The sequence below is a fragment of the Drosophila tropicalis genome, unplaced genomic scaffold (genome assembly GCF_018151085.1).
Source record: "Drosophila tropicalis isolate 14030-0801.00 unplaced genomic scaffold, ASM1815108v1 contig_905, whole genome shotgun sequence".
NCBI classification, from domain to species: Eukaryota; Metazoa; Arthropoda; class Insecta; order Diptera; family Drosophilidae; genus Drosophila; species Drosophila tropicalis.
The window spans coordinates 1628682-1646197 of record NW_027173405.1 but is presented as its reverse complement, the minus strand read 5'-3'; the positions used below and the strand labels follow the sequence as shown (position 1 = coordinate 1646197).

At 40.2% G+C, this 17516-nt stretch overlaps 1 protein-coding gene across 1 annotated transcript in view; it reads left to right on the top strand.

The window, feature by feature from the left end:
• LOC137586136 (calcineurin-binding protein cabin-1-like) overlaps positions 1 to 17516 on the top strand; it is a 1431569-nt gene that overhangs the window by 545225 nt on the left and 868828 nt on the right. Inside the window, exon 8 of the mRNA XM_068302145.1 lies at positions 7359 to 7529. The gene's annotated coding sequence lies outside the window, so the exon portion shown is untranslated. The remainder of the gene's footprint in view (positions 1 to 7358; positions 7530 to 17516) is intronic.

The following is a 17516-nucleotide window of genomic DNA, read 5'->3' as shown; positions in this document are numbered from 1 at the left end:
GATCTTGCATTTGGTCACCTCAATATGAGTCGCACCAGATTAGACTTGAATCCGTTCAAAAGCAGTTTTTGCTATTTGCTCTTCGTGGCTTAAGCTGGGATCGCAATGTCAATTTGCCTTCGTATTCTAGTAGACTTCTCTTGATTAACCTTCCGTCCCTAACTAACCGTAGAATTATGCTTGGTGTCATTTTTATGCACAAGCTCCTAATTGGTGATATCGACTCGCCTGAGTTATTAGCTCAGGTGAATCTGTCGGTACCATGTAGACGGAGTAGACATCCTTTGATACCTTTATCCCTTGGTCGTTGTTCTTCTAACTATGCTATGCATGAACCTTTTAGGGTCCTCTGCTCTGATTACAACCTTCTATTCCCTGTAATCAGCTCAGAGTTTTCTATTAATATGCTTAAAACATCTATCCTATCCCATTTAGTTAATAGATAGCTATAGTATTATTTGTTTGTCTGTTGTTTCTATTGTGTATTTGTCCACGCGATTCGTGCCGTGAGTTTTACGGCTGCACCCCTCGGTCGGTCGGGTGGGAGGTGGGCAGTTATCTGCATGGGCTCGCGCGTAACAGGCTATGTCCTGGTGTCGTAGGGGGCCACTTGAACGTACTGCGCATAGTATCGTCAACGTCCGCAATAAAAAAAAAAAAAAAAAAAAAAAAAAAATGCTGTCTGTGAGAGGCGGTCGGCGCAATCAACATAGCTCATGTGGCCGGTAGCCAGCGATGTCCATCGAAGCGACGGCGGGAGTACTACCAATGATGACTGATAAGGGCTACAAAGATGAGTAGATTCCTCCAGCTGAATCTTAACCAATGTGAGGCGGAGCTCGCGCTTATAAGCGAGCCCTTCAGAAAAAGTTCAAGTAAAGCAGCACTCTGGTCGTGCAACGCCTCTCCGATCCAACTGCGACTCCTTATGGCTGAAGAGCACTTTGTACGCGCACAGGCAGGCGGAAATGGGTCTACAGTTGCTACCTGCCATCCAGCTTGAGCCATAAACACTTTTGCAGAACGCTTGACGATATAGTCAACGATGCGCGTTCACGCAGTCCCCTCGTTATTGCAGGGGACTTAAACGCATGGGCCCTTGAATGGGGGAGCGCGTTTACGAATGCGAAAGGACGCTCGCTACTGGAATTCTTTGCATCGATGGACGTAGTTCTTCTAAACAGAGGGTCACGCTTCACATTCAGTAGAGCAGTTTTCTGGTGGAAAAGCTAGCCTTTAGGCGGCGTTATCAGAGAGCAAGAAAACGAGGATTGGAGACATGGGCGCAACTATGGGCAGCCTTTAGCACCCATAGGAAGAAGCTCAAAAAGTCTATATATGAGGCGAAGCGGGAAGTGTACCTCAGTCTCTGGGTCACGACCGACCAGGACACTTGGGACAAGGCGTACAAGATTGTGGTCAAGCGAGTCTACGCCAATAGTTTCTCTTCTACTGAAGCCAGCGAGTTGGAACGTATTGTCCGCGATCTCTTCCCCCAGCGTGTGGACTCCCTAAATTGTACATGTTGCTTCCCGCAACCACGTTCCAGTCACCACCGATGAAGTGCTTGCGGCAGCCAGGTCGCTGAAGCAAAACAAGGCCCCGGGCCCGGATTCCATTCCCAACCGTGCGCTTCGGCTGGCAATGGCAACTCGCCCGGAAATATTCGCGGCAACCTTCGACCAGTGCCTGAAGGAGGGAGTATTCCCATCTCAAGAGAAGATGCAAAAGCTGGTGCTGTTACCAGCAGAGGTAGCGTCCTCATATCGACCAATCTGTCTCGTGGGCTCCGTGGGAAAGGTGGTGGAAAGCCTCATCAGTGTCAGACTGAGCGAGGCGATCAACGCAGGAGGCGGTCTGTCCGCCAACCACCCTGAAGAATGCCTTCAACAAGGCGGGTTGGGGCTGCATTCTGGATGCTGCCAGGAGCTACGGGATTCCATCGTACCTGTACCAGGTGATATGAAGCTTCTTTTCGGGGAGTAAGCTGGTGTATGCTGCGTCGACTGGACCCGTTCAACGTCAGGTGACTGCAGGAGTGCTTCAGGGCTTTGTTCTGGGTCCCCTTCTGTGGAACATCATGCACGATGGCATCCTTCGACTAGACATGCCGAGTACGTCGTAGTGGTGGACAAGGAACTGAAAGATTTAGAGTCAACGACAAATACAGCCATTGCATCCATTACGACCTGGCTGCGCTCGGTGGGCCTAGATCTTGCGGCGCACAAGACAGAAGCGGTGCTAATCAGCAGCCAAAAGATAGCGGAAACGGCCACCGTTACAATCGACGGTACAGAGGTGAAATCGGCTAGGGCATTTCGCCACCTAGAAGGCCCAAACAGTAACGGAGAATGGTGCTGACGAGCGTGGTCAAATCACAAATGCTGTACGCAGCCCAGATCTGGGCACCGGACATGAAGGTGGAAACCTACCGTCGCCTCATCAGTCCGACTTACTGACTCTGCGCTCTCAGAGTCTGTAGTGCCTTTAGGACTGTTTCGGAGGATGCAGCCCTGGACGCTGGCATGGTGCCCTTCGACATCTTGGCAGCCAAAGTTCGAGTCACCGCAGAGGCCACCAGCAGGGGCAATCCGAAGCGTATCGCCAAAGCGGACGCTAGAAGGCTGAGTTTGAGCAAATGGCAGGACCGATGGGACGCAGCAATTTTATTTGATCGGGTAAATAAAACACAAATACAGTCGGATCTGCTGCCTACTTCGTCATTCGTCATCAACGCAACGCTATATAAACTTTATGTGTATGCGTGCCGTGCTTTGAATGAATGAGGGAAGAGAAAGAAAAAATTTTAGTAAAAAGAGTAAATTTGTTTTGTTTCTATATTGAGTTGCAGAAAACAAATTTTGAACATGTAAAAATATTATTGCCAAAAGGGGTATATAAAATTCAGCGTGGCCGAAGTTTGCTTCGTTGATATTTTGGAATAAGTTGGATGGGAGAGTTCAGGGCCATGAATATAATTTTGCTCACTTTTGCGATCGTTAATTCTATTTTTGTTTTAATTGACATAAGGTTGGCTTCAGATAGTAGATTATTAATTGGGGTCGTACGAAAAACTCAAGTAGGGAGTCTCGATGCATCTTCGCATCATCCAGTTGAAGTTTGTCTCTAAAAAATGCATCGGTCCCTCGAAAATTACTCCCGTTATCGCTATATATTTCCGTTGGTGTGCCTCGGCGCGATATATGGCGTCTTAAGCCCATTAGGCATGAGTTTGTGGTTAGACTATGCACGATCTCAATGCTTATTGCTCGCATTGTGAGGCAGGTTATCAGCATGCCCCATCTTTTCAATGACTTTCTTAAATAGATAACTGTTAGCGGCCCAAAACAATCAACTTATACATACGTAAACGCTGGCTTGAAGGCACCCAGTCTGGCCCTCGGTAGGGGCGCCATTAAGGGTGCCATGGGTCGAGCACTACTCAGCTTACATTGTTGGCAATTTCGACGAATCACTTTAAGGAGAGGTCTTAGTTTTGGAATAAAATATTTTTGCCTCACCTCATTTACTGTTGTCTCATGATTCATGTGATAATATTTTTCATGGTAGTGCCGGACTATCAGCTTTGTAACCCAGTGTTGGGTGGGTAGAGCGATTCGTCCTTTAGGGATGCCAGCGAAGCGACTGGCCCGATCGCGTACACACAATACTCCATGATCATTTAGGAAGAGTTGTAACCCTCATAGTGGACCGCTCCGGCAAACGTGGTGGCCGTTTTCGATGGCTGTGTACTCTTTGTTGTAACATTCTTGTTGTATGTTCCGGAATAGAAACATTCTGGCTCCATTAATTTGGGATGCCAGTAAGTTTGTATTCTCATTTGATTTGCGTATTTTCTTGATCAATTTCCTCTTATAGCCAAGTCAACATGCAATTGCCCTTGTCAATCGATTCCATTTTGAAAAGTACTCGTAATTGATTCTCGCTGATTCCCTTCCCATGTGAAGAAAACGAGGACGCAGTTTCTCAGGGACTGTCCAATCTGCCGGCGGAAGTAATACAAAAATGGGTCCTTCGAACCATTGTGTGTATGTTTCAGGCCTATGTTGTCGTTTGGTGACGATGTCCGCAACATTTAGTTTGCTTGGTACGCATCTCCAGTTTCTGGCCTCTGTGAGCTCACATATCTCGGCTATCCTAAACATTACATATTGTTGATATCGTCGTGGATCTCTATCGAGCTACGCTAGTACCGTTTTCGAGTCGGTCCATAAGTAACATTCCTCAAAGTCGATTTCATGTTGTGCTATTATATTTTTCATCAGTCGCGCTCCAGTTACTGCTGCCTGTAGCTCCAAGCGGGGTATCGAGAGCGGCTACAACGGAGCTACCTTGGATTTGGCTGAAACGAGACTCAAAAGTATTTGGTTATTTTGTTCGATACGGAAATACGCAACGGCAGAGTAGGCGTCTTCTCCCGCATCCACGAATATGTGAATTTGAACTCGGCAGTTTTGTGCATGCCAATTTTTAAAATAGCATCTTGGAATTCGCACGTTCTCTATCAAGGGTAAGAAGGACAGCCATGATTGCCACATATCCTGCAGATTGGGTGGTATTTCTTCATCCCAATCAATCTTCGATCGCCAAACTTGTTGGAGCAGTATTTTGAGATACATCATTATACAGGATACAAAACCCATGGGTGAAAAACTGACATCAAAACTTGTAACATTTCCCTTTTGGTTGGTGCGACTTTTGTCGCTATTATGTTGCGCTTCAGGCGTACAAACTTTAGTGCATAGGTGAAAGCATCTTGATGTGGGCTCCACCGCATGCCCAATATTTTCTCATAAGAGTGTATCTCTTCACTGTTAAAGAACTGTTTTTCGTCGTAGGTTGTTGTGTCGCAAAGTGCAGCGAGTACCCGTTTGGAGTTTGAACACCACTTGGGCATATGGAAGCCCCCGCGTGCGTGGACTTCTCTAACTTCCTTCGCTAATGTAATGGCTTCTTCTTCTGAATGGCATGAATCGATGTAGTCGTCTACGTAGTGACTTGACTGAATAGCTTAAGCTGCCGCAGGAAACTCGTCTGCGTGTTTTTTAGCGTTCAGGTCTCGCACATAGTGCGCTATACAGGGTGAGCACGAGGCTCCAAATGTCAACACATTTAATTGGAAAGTTTCTACGACTCCTGTTATCTGATTTTGCTATAGGAATCGTTGTGCTTTAGCGTTTTCTTCTCTTACTGCTTTTCGATGGAACATTTCGGCAATCTCACCGCTCACGCCATTTGCTCTCATTCTAAAGTTATACATAATCTGCAGCAAGGGCACGAGAAAATCGGGTTCCTTTAGAAGAAAGTCATTTAGGGCTACTCCTGATGATTGAGCTGCCGCGTCCCATACCAATCTGACCCCGTCAGGTTTATGTGCCTCTGCCAACTTTCTTGCATAGCCTTTGGCTATCAAGTTTTGCCTTTGACTATGTAGCTCATTTGCAAAAGGATGGTATGCTGCTATTTTCCTATGCATGCATAAGAGTCGTTGTTTTGCTACCGGCAGGCTTTTTGGAAATACACGGGGGCCATCTTTCCAAAGCAATCCCATGGTGTACGTCCGCGAGCTGTAACTAACAGTGTCCTCCAGAATCTATAGAGATCGCTTTTCATCAGGGGACTTAGTAAACATCGGCGGTGATTTTTCCTCCATTATCAAATGTTTTTTAACCATCTCATGAAAATCCAGATCGCATTGACACCAATGCAGGTTGAGTCCTCCACCAGATCGTCCCGCCATGTATGTTCCATCCTAGCAATTGGTTGCTGCCATTTTCCATGGCACGCCTTTAGCGAAGCTCTGAGATTCGAATTATTACTGCCAATTATCATTTGAGGCATTGCGTTAATGAAGCTCGGAATAGGCAGTTTTTTTTAAATGCGGATATCTCTGTATTATCCTAACTGCTATCATCGTCTCGGCGAAAGACCAATGGACTTAACTGTACAGACTTCATTTACTTTGAATAATTTATTGCCCTGTCCTTGTTTTGAGATTCTCAAGTTCAGCTGCTTGGATTCCGGCTCCTGCCGACTAACATTGGCTAAACCTTTTACTTCGAGCGCATCAGCCAATTTTTCTTATATTATTATAAGTGTTAGAGTCGATCTGTCATTCATAAATGGGTAGATATCGACGGATTTCGAATTGGAGTGCAAAGTGACTGGAACGATTCGAACATTTATGCCGCAAGCTACGCGGCTCCAACAGGCTCCCATGTGGTTTTTGAGGCACTGAGCACATTGGTGATGGTTATTTATCGCGTTCCACCTGGCTTCGACTGACATCCGCAACAACTTTTCGCAAGACACTGATTTGTGGTGTCCATTGCATTTCGCACAGAATGTGTGTTCATGATTCTCTGTAGGCGCTGCGGTATGTGTATGCATCCGTCCTCTGGTGATTCTCTTCTTGTCGCTTTCTAGTAATATGTAGGGCGTGGATACACGACTCGCCGCTTCAGCCAACTTAAACAACTCAATTGAGATGGACACCTGGAGCACGTGAGCATTTCCTGTTTGGCCGGCTCCTGGCACAGACCACAGTTTCCAGTCGTTGCCATGTCTATACGTAATTTTACGCGTGGTAAAATTTAAAATTGTTCTTTCCTAGGGATTTGTGTAAGTCCCTCCGCTTTAGGTCTCCGTAGCTCTACTACACCGTAGGAGTTAAGGAATTTGCTCAAAATTCTTTACGAAAGAGTAAATTCAATTTCACGTAGAAATGAAAAAGATTTGTTGCTCGTTCGACTAGTTAATCTAGCTCCGCCAGTGCCTTTGAAATAATTTTAATCCATTTAAGTTAGGTCAGCGTAAGCTTTTTAATTCTGCAAGTAATTTCAGGTTATGTTACAAATTTCTTATAACTAATAATAATACAATCTCATTCCACTTACTCTAGTCTTGGCCTCTTGGCTGCGAAAAAACCACGTATGTACTTAGATTAATGCAGCTGCATATTTTTCGCGCTTATGTGTCTACTTATGTATAATAAAGTACCGCAAGAGAAGAATGAGAGAGAGAGTTTTAAAGTTTTTAAAGAGCGTCATTCTGTTTGTTCGGACAGAGTTACGTTTTGTGATACAGTGGCACAAAGTTTATTTGCAGGCCCGAATTTCGGCAACACTGTGTATTCCTCAGACACAATATATATTTATTGCAATATTTGCGCGTTACCTTATGATTTTAATAACGTTGGCTATTTCCTGAAATGGCGGAGAAAAGTGTCCAATCTGCTGAATCTAGTTTGAACTAAGGTTGGAAGTACTTTCATTTTAATAATTATGTCGTACAGAACCTTAATGAATATATATTTAAATTTTTATATTTGAATACAGTTATGACCAGCTGCTGATGGAATGTGATAACGTGATTCGCTGTTTTGGAAAATGTATTAGTCTTCTTGAAAACCATTCCTTGCTTTGGATTGAGTATGGATCATTTGCTTATTTAGTAAGTTCTTATTGTTCAAGAACGTTGAAGAACACAACTTCAGAGAAATCTCACAGGTAAGTTCACGTGTAAGAGTAAACATTGCTTATTCTTATGTATGTGGTACGTATAACTCAAAAGTCCGATATTATAAGCTTTTAAAAGTAAAATTGTTTCTACTGATGAACACTATTGTGTTAGTATACACTTTTTGTATGTTAAGTAGTACTAAGTACTTAGTTTGTTTGCGACTCAGTGATCGGTTTGTTCTTCCTACAGTGTATTTCTATATTAAAATAGTTAACTCGTTGAAACGATCCCTCTAAGTTCTTTGAACCCTCGCAGGGAACCTTCAGGGTAAAGTCTTACACAATATATTTATTTTGTACGCCGGTGAAAATAGGCACTCTGATTTTGGAATAGCATTTACTGAATAGATTTATTATTAAACCACTAAATTTTAAATTCTGTTTAATAAGATTCTCGTGTGGTATCGGCGACTTGACGGATTCTGAATGTTTAATTCGTGGTCCCTTAACGACTGTCTTTTGTAGATTCCTTCTTCTTTTTTTTGACGATGATTTCTATTGTTGTTCTTGAAAGCAAGAATAGGCAAGGATTTTACCTCGTGTGGCCTTTCAAAGGTGTTTTACTAATTTTGCGGTGACCATGATATCGTTGGTTATTTTCAGAGATGTTTCTTAAATTTTGTAGTCGCCGCAATATTTCAGATACCTATGAGACATTCCGATGCGCAATAAAAATATAACTGTCCAAGTAAAGTAAGACCGCATGTAAAGAAAGAGAGAGAAGAGCCAAAAGAGAACAAAAGCAAATGAAGAATGAACCAAGGATTCGGCGAGACTAACATTGAAGTGAAAAAGAAGCAGCATACAAATGGAATTACCTTAGAAGAAGTTTTGTGTGTGTCTGACCTACGACGAAATCTCTTTTCGGTATCTTGAATTACCGACAATTACCCCCGATGCGTACCCAGTCTATGAGTCGATATAAGTATTTTATCACAGATGATTTTTCCAGATATTGTTCAGTTTGTTTTCTCAAAAAAAAAAAATCGGAAATTTTCGAAATATTCAAATCTTATAAATCTTTTGTTGAGAATGTTACAGGTCACAAGATAAAGATGTTACAGACTGATAATGGGACGGAATATCGAAACAAGGTATTGTATGAGTATTTGAACAAGCATGGAATTGGCCGACGACTCACTGTGCACCACACACCCCAGCAGAATAGTATAGCTAAAAGACAAAATTGTACAATGTTAGAGATGGCCAGGTGTATCCTCAAGCAAGCGGGCGCTTCACCATCATTTTGGGCAGAGGCGTGCTATATCAGGAATAGATGTCCCACAAAAGGATTATGTGGAGAGTTGCCATACACGTATTGGACTGAAAAAGTTCCGAGTGTGAGACACATGCATACTTTTGGCACAAAAGCGTATGCACTAATGAAGGGCAAAAACAAGGGCAAGTTCGAGTCACGATCGGAAGAGTGTATATTATTGGGATATCCATCAGAGTCGAAAGCCTCTCGGCTGTATCAACCAAAACGGCGTAAGATTTTAATCAGCAACGATGTTAAATTTATGAATATTTCAGGCTTCAGAAGCGAATTTCAAGAATTCTATGATGAGTCAGAAAATGGCATAGATATTCCACTAGGTGACCAAGTGAATGAGACTGAGAGAAGTTTATCAAGCGACGAAGATGATACCGCAAAAGTAAATCAACCTGAGAGAAATGGTAGAGGACGACCAAAACTGCTGAGAATTGATCAGCGAGTTAGGCCACGGAAAATCTATCAACAAGGAAGAAATGTTTCGGCAGACGAACACATTGATCAACAGGATGAAGACTCAGTTGAGGATATATTCGAGGAATGTGAAATGGCATTTGCAGTAGCTAGAGATGATCCAGTAACCATCAAGGAAGCCCAAGGCTTTGGCGATGCTGTGAATTTATGCTTTTCTGGAAAAGCATTTATATTGGCTGGTGCCGCCATAAGCTGGGAGTCTCGAAAGCAGCGTACTGTTGCATTGTCTAGTACGGAATCAGAATACTTGGCAATGTCTGAGGCAGAATAGGTATAGAATGTGGATCTGTGCGTATGTTCACCCTAGTGAACATACATAGAAGGCATTATGAACGGTAAATTCTGCAGGGACATCCTTATAAATTTATCTGGAGAATATGCCGATAATTTGCCACTTGCGAGGATATATCCACAGAACAACGACCCGAAACACTGCAGTAAAATAGTCAAGTCGAGGCTTGAGGCAAACAATGTTTAGCAATGGCCACCGCAGAGCCCGACTTGAACCCTACAGAAAACTTGTAGGAAATTCTTAAACAAGTCGTTGGCCAAAAAACCGATTTGTGGCGAATTTTGCAAGAAGAGTAGATGCAATGCCAAAGCGTTGTTCTACTGTTCTTGAGAAGAATGGTCATCCCACTCAATATGAAAGTAAACTTATTAAAAGTAAATATAAGGAATAGGTATAAGGAATGTTGGACAAATTTGACCTTTTTCAACCATTTATTTTTCAGGTGGCTTAAGTATGTGAGCAGGACATTTTGGAGATGGTCTTAGGTTTTTTAAGTTTTTTGTTGAATATATGTATATTTGTGACACAAAAATTGAAGCTGTGAAATAAAACTTTTCTCAATTTTCGTTTAAATTCTTGGTTAAAGTCTTGTGGCTTAAGTCTATGAGCACCACTTTAACTGGACTCCTGCGAATCACACGCTCTGGTCTCACACCCAACTCCAACATCAAACATTAGCAACGATACAAACGATACACATGGCGCTCATCTCCGCTAATATTTTGTTTATACCCTTGCAAAAAGGGTAGACTTTCTAGATAAAACGTTTTTTAAGGAAAGAGTAGCAAACAACTTGTCAGGGTATACAAACTTTGAAGCGGTTGAAGTTGGCTCCGGCCCTCTGGTTATCCTTTAAGTTATATTATTTTTATTACATATTCAAACATATATGACTATTTTGGTTGGTTTTTATTAAATTTACTAGTATTTGGATTGTACATACATATATCTAAATATTTTATACCAAATTGATGTTTCATTTGTGGGATAAATGTTTGCCCATTAATCCCCTTTGCTGAGCACGTGCAATAACCCTCCCTGGCTAGGCCTTATTACAAACGACAATTTTAGTGGGTAAAGACACTTGAATGATTTCCATCGATCACCGTGCTTTTTCAAATCTTCATTATTTTCTTATACTCTCGCCAAAATATATATTATATAATGCCCAATCGAATAAGCTACCGGGCTTTGCTTGAGGGAAAACGATGATTTTAGGGAGGACAGCCATTTCGATGAAAGTATAAGGTATATTTATTTTTGTGAACTACAATTTTAAACACGATTCCGACGAATATTGATATCAGTATGCCTTCCGTTGATTTACCAAATATTCGCTAAACTAACTAAAATATTTTATCTTACTATGAATTTTTCCCTAAATTTTTCCTAGTTTTTCGTAATTTTTTTCCAAATTCGTTATTTTATTCTTTATTAATTTTTCCCAATTTCGGTCAGAAGTGTGTAATGCATAGAAGAAAGCATCTCCGACCATATTAAGGATAGGGAGTTAAAATTTTTAATGTAGGCTCAAATATACTGTTTGGGATATCTCGGATTCAGCAGGATCGAAATATGATATATAGCTCCCATACAAAAGGCAAAGTCAATTTAAAATTGGTGGTTTAATTACACCTATAAACGAGTGTCACAAATTTGATCAAGATCGGGTGACTATATTACATAGCTGTCCAAGGAAATACAAACTTCTGTGAATTCATGACTTCTTTTTTCAAACGATCCTATCCAACATTCACTCATTCCAACATGTTCGACCTCGCACTCGAACTCACTCAACTCATTTCGTCAATTCGAGTGTGTTTTTCTGCTATTTAAGAAGAATGCTTATCCATACACACAATCATTGGCTTACCGGACTCAAGTTTTCTCAGTCTTATTCGGTCAGTAAAGGAACTAAATTGATTTGAAAAAAAAAAACCCAAATTTATTTATTTAAAGCGTTAATTTTTTGGGGCAAATATATTTGTCTCCTATGGGATGAAAGCGTGACCCGATTGCAAAAATGAAACAATTCAAATTCTCTTTAGGCCTACTAATGTTCTTTTAAATTCCACTTTTCAAACAAAAATAAAATCATATCGGAAATATGTACATACATTTGTATGTTCTCAGAAAGATGGTTTGCTAAGGAAATTTAATTTAAATACTCTTTTCTTTTATTTTCCAAGGGGATTGCATGGCCGCAAAGGCTTGACCTTGGCTCAATTTTATTGGCGCCACAACCTATAATGGAGCTGAAGCTACTTCAACTCTTAACTATAACTATATTCCCACTTCTGTTTTATTTGCAAGTCCAAAAAATATTAGGAAAAAATTTAATAAATTGTTTATTTTTTAAAATCTTTCCTAATTTTTTGTTAATTTTTTAAACTTGTTCTTAATGGTCTTGTGCCCGGGAAATTTTTCGCTATGGTCGCCGGCGACTGAAGCGACAATGTCGCTAGGTTGTCCTTGGGACCAAAGGGACAATATCGATAGATTTATACAATTTAATTTTATTTATTTATTTTTTTTTTTTAAGTTTTGTAATAATAATTTATTTAATAATTCTTTTTTTTACTTCTAATTTTTTAGTATATTATATAGTGGCCTCTTCCTGAAGCTTGCGGTTTTTGGCCTTGTTCGTATTTTTGGCGCAATCCATTGCACTGCCTCGGGAAAAAAATTTGAAAATATTTTCTTGATGGATTTGGCCAGAGCCCCCTGACCGAGGAAGGCAGACACTTGGGAGGTCTGCAAAAATAAAATAAGCATTAAAATGCACTACTTTCTTTCTAGTATCAATATACTTACATATTCTTTGCTCCTCTCTGGCGTAATCTGCTCCTCCAATTCGATAATCTCCAACACCGACCGTAACGGAAAGCACGCCCGGTGCGCCTCGTTGCTTTTCTTGCTAGTTGCCATATGGCGGATCAGCGCCGCACAGTTGGGCCTCTGCTCGGATAGCGTTGCAAAAATACGTTTTTTCATAATCGCGTTTGGCAAAAATGATATATGCAATCGATAGGAAATACTTCAGAGATTATGAATCCGAAAAATTTTTGAATCGGTTGAGATTCATGGGTGCTATAGGCGCCCAAAGTTGAGACATTTTTAGTGAAAAGGAAAAAATGCTAATTTTTAAAAAAAAAATCGCAACTTTAAAACTGAATATTGGGCGATTTCAACAATCGATCTTGGATTTTTTTTATCTGAAAAGTATGTTCTTTATTAATAGCATGTTTCATAAATTTTAATAATTACTTAAATAGTTATTGAATTGGAAGCGTTTAAAAAATGTACTAAATATTTTTTGAACTTTGATGGAATAAAACTAGCAAGACTCAACTAGTATCACTACCGGACTATATACACTAGGTAGGTGAAATATTTACCTATCAGATGTATATAGTCCCAATATGCGGAGACCTGCGACAGCGATGCGTAAGCCATAAAACTAAGGCAACCTCGCCTAAAAAATGCGCTGCAGGTATAAGGAAGAAGAAGAGCGCATGCGTATTGGTCTGTAGCTTCTTTGTATTTAAATGATAACATTGCGTAATGCTGTTTTGCAAATACTACCTGTTTACATATATGCCTTTCTACAATGATAAATTGTTAATTACCTGCTTTGGAAAAAATGACAAGACAGGTAAATGATATTTAAGTTGATGAAAAGTTTGTCCTATTTGTGGGTTGGTCGTTTTTATTTCCGTTTACCTAATTGGATGTAAATATTAAGTTGTTTACCTAATTAATACAAAAATGGTAATACCGAAACACGAATGATGGAAATACTTCAAGGAGATTTTTTGAAAATGATGAAGTGACATCTTTTATAACAGGTGTTAGTCAAGAGATCATTAAAAGGTTGGCTGTTATCTTGAATATTATAAATTGCAAGGAAACGGTAAATGGTGACAAATTTGCCGAATATACTTCAAAGACTGCTCATCTTTTGAGTGAATTGTATCCGCAAAAAAAACTTACCCCAACGGTACATAGGATTTTGGCTCACGGAAAGGATTTAATAGAATATCAGTGTTTACCACTTGGAGAGCTATCCGAAGAAGCACAGGAATGTAAAAACAAGGACTACAAAAGGTTCAGATACACTAATACATTAAAAACTTCTCGTGTTAGATAAAATGAAGACCTTTTTAACATGCTAGCAGCCTCTTCGGACCCACTTATTGCATCACTGAGACACGTGCGATCACGAAAGGATTTGGAAAATAGCAACTATAGTCCCGAAATGTTGAGTTTATTAGATACTGATGTAAATATTGAAAATTATTTTGAAGAAAATCAGCCATCAATAGCAAATTTTCAAAGTTAACCTAAAAAAAAAATTTAAAAAAAATGTTTTTTTCTTTTTGTAATTATGTTAAAAAATCAAATTAAAACATTAAAAAATGTTACCTAGTCATCTAAAACAATGAAAAATTCCATTTGTGATTAAAAAAAACCGGGTTTCGATCCATTCTTAAAGGAAAAACATGCTTGGAAATATTTTCTGTCTTTGACCTTGAATATTTCAGCACCACGAACACCCAGCACTTTTGACAAACATTCATTTTGAAGCTTAAGGTATTCTTTATCATATGCTTTTTAAATTGCTTTATTGGCTTAGACGCTATGATTTTTGCAATGCTAAATGCCAGAAGGCCCCACTGTGCGCCGTCTGAGCCGTCTGAATTATAATTATGAGATTGAATTGGATTATGCAATAACAGAAATACTTACTCCGCGAGGAGTTGCGGTGGTTGCTGGTCGCCCATTTTAAAGTAAAAGATTTTATTAGTTTCTGTTCAAAAAAAAAGTCAGAAATTATGCAGCAATCGAACAACTACTAAACCCCCCTTGTACGGCATGGCTACCGCTTTAGTCACAAAATCGGACACAGAAAACTTTTTAAAGTTGATGCCGTTTCTAAATCAGTGAAATATATTCCTACACTGCTTTAGCTCATAGGCTCATTAAAAAACTTTTTATCTGTGCAAATCTATTCCCTACAATAAATATTTCACCAAGCTGCTCTGTGAAAGGAACTACCTGAAATGGGATGCTTTTACCAATGGAACAAAAATTATCTGGCATTCTATTGCTAAGAGTGCATCCCTTTATTTTAAAACAACTCTCACTTAATTATTTTTTTTATGCCGTGAGCTTTGAGAAAATTAAAAAAATTCTTCTTAACGTATTCTCCGCCATTATCAGTACGAATGGCTTTTATCTTTTTTTCTGTCTGACACTCTACTAAATTTTTGAATATTTGAAATTTTTCCAATGCTTCATTCTTTGAGTTCATAAAATAAACGAAAACACGCTTTAACATATCGTCTATGAAAGTAGCAAAATATTTTGCTCCTCCAACGGATTTAGTGTTTATTGGACCACAAACATCTGTGTGTGTATTAATTCTAACAATTGCGATGCACAATTCGGGCTTTGAGCAAATGGCCGCGAGCATATTTTAGATTAGTTACACGTATTACAGTTGGTATCAGTCGAAAAAGTTTTATATTAATGCCGGTCACGAGTTGTTTATCTCTTATTTCGTTCAAACAGCGAAAATTAAGGTGACCATATCTGCGGTGACACAAAATTTCTTTCTCTTTCAAATAAAACAATCTGTTTTTGGAAACGTTATTAAAAAGAAACAAATTGTCTTGCTTTAAAGCTGTAATCATGGTACTTCCGTCATTCGATTTTATGACAGCACAATTTTCTTTGAATGTAACAGTGTGACCATAGCCTAGCGATGCACTCACAGAAAAAAAATTTAGTTTCAGGTCTGGCACATAAAGAACATTTTGTAACATTATTACACATTCATTTGAATTTATTTTAACTATTCTCTTCCAGGGCTTTTAATTTGTAAATCTGCTGCTAAGCATGTTGTATCGTTGTTGTCACTGTAAGAAACAAATAAATCTTTCTCGAAGCATATGTGTGAGGTGGCACCACTGTCAATATACCAGTTGCCGTTTGCGAATTTCTTTCTTTGTATTTCCGAAAAAACTGCGTAAGAAATTTGGTGCTTCTTCTCTACTTTTTTATTTTTTTGTTGCTTCACTCTACACTGTACTGATCGATGCCGGCGTCTTCCACACTTGAAAGAATTTCCATTGAATTTACCATTTTCGCGTTTTTCGTTTTGTTTCTTGTTTGTGCCTGCGTAAAAGGCTTGTTGCAAGTTTGCTTTTTCACCGTTATCTTCCATACGAATTGATTCTGCGAGCAGCTTAGCTTTTAGCACTTCTAACGACGGCAGAAATTCTCGTGCCTCCATTGCTACCACAAAATGTTCATATTCAGAATTTAAACTTGACAATTTTAACTTTTAATTCTTACTGCTTACTGATTAGTTCTACGAATGAATTTATATATTGCGGAATTGCGCCGTTTGCCTCCAATTTCAGGTTCAAAAGTTTTTTATTAAGAAATACGATTTGGATTGGCCCGGTGGGCACGTGTACATTGCGTAGTACATCCCATGCTTCTTTTGAGGTTTTACAATTTTTCACGTAGTTCAGTTGAGAAGTATTTACGTACAATATAATACAAGCCAACGCTTTTTCATAAGGCACTACCGGATTTGCTGGATCAACGATTCCTACTCCACTCACGAATTTTCACAGTTCTTGATGAATTAGTATATTTTTGGAACGATGATTGGCCTTAGGATAGATCCTATGGCCTTTCTTTCACATTTCCTGACGTATCCTGATCTTCTAGGGATGTTATTTCCACCTCAGTACCTTTAGCTGTGTTTGTGAGATGGTCTTTGCGTGCTCGTTTCCTCTAGGACAAATCCCGTGGCCGTTTGCTATGCAGCAGGATTTTTCCTCAGCGATTGGTATTCGTCAGGATATAAGGGTCGTCCTGGAGCCGCTTGAATTCTCTCTTTTTATCGCTTGGGCACGGTGTTCTGATCCTATTCTAAGGACTTGTTGGTTGTCTGATAACTTGAGAGGTTACTCGTAAGGCCTTCTCAGTTATTGTACTTCTCCTGGATCCTTTTCACAGGACTTGTTTTTCACTTGCTTGTGCTTTTAAGGTTATTCGTCGGGCCTTAAAAATCCTTGGTTGATCACGACTTGTTCACTTGATGATTTCCTTGATAGGTGTTGCCTTTATATAGGCAGCTCCCACGGCCTCAGGAATTGATTGGCAAATCCGCAAATCCTTGGTGCGGATATGTCCACTTTTTGCGGCTGCGCGCCCATCCGTTTCTTGTCCCTTTCTCTCTCTCTTGCCCGCATAGCGTCTTAGACGCTCTGCCGGCTTCTGTCCCTTTCTCTCTTTTGCGGTGCCTTCCCATTGGCTGCCCAACTTCTCTCATTGATTTATGCCTTATCTTGTCTGCCGACGCTGCCGTTGCCCGTCGCTTCCCCTGATCCATTAGTCATACCAGCTTTGCTCTTTTTCCCATATGGGAACCTACATACTCAACTATACATCTGTACTATAATTAACTTAGTCTATATTTTATATTAATTAGTACGATTATTTTACATGCTAGTATCTTATTTAATCATATCGCGCATTATTCATCCACCAGATATGGGCTTTTCTATTGAGAACAAATCGAATTAAGATTGGTTCATTTCCCCTTCCTCACATAACCACAAGCCACCCTCGCTTGCGTTTCTCTTTGGCACGATACACCCCGCACCCGTCTCCTGGGCTTGCTTGGCCACCACTTTTGCTCTCTTTGAGCTTCGGTTTCGCCCGATCTCAACATGCTCGGCTCTGATGAGCAGCGCAGTCAGAGAGCACATGCATTAGCCACCGGTACTCTCTCTCGTACACGCATAGTGTACGTCAGGGGTAGGCACAAAGAGAGCCAGCGCAAACTGTCAGTGTATGTGTGTATTTTACACTGCGAAAAATGAAAAGTGGATAAAATTTGGCTCAATCGCTCATA